The sequence below is a fragment of the Pinus tabuliformis genome, chromosome 5_2 (genome assembly GCF_031772625.1).
Source record: "Pinus tabuliformis cultivar Carrire ecotype Pingquan chromosome 5_2, CPIR1, whole genome shotgun sequence".
Classification (NCBI taxonomy): Eukaryota; Viridiplantae; Streptophyta; class Pinopsida; order Pinales; family Pinaceae; genus Pinus; species Pinus tabuliformis.
Genome location: NC_142306.1, coordinates 874,124,556 through 874,125,822, shown reverse-complemented (window position 1 = coordinate 874,125,822; position 1,267 = coordinate 874,124,556). Strand labels below are relative to the sequence as shown.

The window sequence follows — 1,267 nt, the reverse complement described above, 5'->3', positions numbered from 1 at the left end:
TTGCTCATTGCAACGACAATGCTGTAAAAAATATAAATTATGAATTATACAAATTTCTTTAACTAATCCTAATTATTTGAACATAACATAAATTACCTTAAATTGCTTTCACTCTCGTGATATGAACAAAAATAAATAATGTTTTGGTTAAAAGGTCAGAAAGGAACTCAGCTGTTTTACTTGGCTCCTATCATCATATTTCAATCTGCAATCAAACAAAAATTGTTTCACTGTGATGGCAACATCATGAACATACATTACTCTGAGCTATAATGTTAAATCTCACCCTGAGACCATCTTGTTTGGATTTTTCGACACTTAGAGGTGGATTGGTGAAGTAAATATTGCCATCGCTCACATCTTTGAACTCTGCCATGAGCTTGTCCCATTTTTCTCTGCACTGCTTCCCATCGTGCTTAATACCCTCCGCCCCCAAAAGCTCGGCAAGCTCTTCCCATAGCACTGCCCACTGAGCAGACTTGGCAAATCTCGACTCCATCTCAGCCCTAAACTTAATTAACCGTAGAACCTCCGCTCGCTTCCAATTCTTTGACCTTTTCTTTGGCCCTCCGCCACCACCGCCAAAATTGGGAACAATTACGCCACCGTCATGATCAGTCTGGTCAGAACCCCCAGTGGTTGGTTTGGGTTTAAATTCTTCAGTGCCGCAAAACCCTGGGTCGCGACCGCAAAACCCTGAGTCACCATCGACGAGCTTCTTGGCTAAAACAATCATTGCGTTATTAAATAAACACCGCTCTTTCCTCCGCCTGCCACTTTTCCTCCTTTTCTTGACGAATCCGCTCGCGGATTTCCTCTTTCCGCTCCATGGAATCCAGCAGATCCACGAAAAACCTCTGCTGCCGACTCACCAGGCTCTCCAGGAGCTCACGAACAGCGTCCAGGTCTGTCTCCGAGAGGCCTCTGGGTGTCGTTTTTCTCCGCTTCCCAGCAGGGGACCCTTCTTCCGTCATCTCGTCGTCAGTCGGAAAATTGCTGGGAGTCTCAGCAGAAACAAACTGCAAATAAAACATAATGGGTTGGGGGCACTGTAGAATTACCTCTGGGAAGTTGCGCAATGATTGAAGCCGTTGCTGCCGCAGAGACTATGAACATGGCCATCAACCAATATTCGTAACTACTTTTTCTTGATCGAACCGCTGTGTTTTTCTTAATCATCTAACATCTAATCGTATGGTGTACAAGGATGACACGTCGGCAAAGAGGGGAGTTCATTTCAGAGGGAACGCCTTATGGCGTAAATATA

General features: G+C 44.6%; 1 pseudogene; it reads right to left on the bottom strand.

Annotated features, from left to right (window-relative positions):
- Nucleotides 1-244: 244 nt before the first annotated feature.
- LOC149162090 (uncharacterized) lies at nucleotides 245-1,034 on the bottom strand (annotated as a pseudogene).
- Between the last annotated feature and the right edge of the window lie 233 nt (nucleotides 1,035-1,267).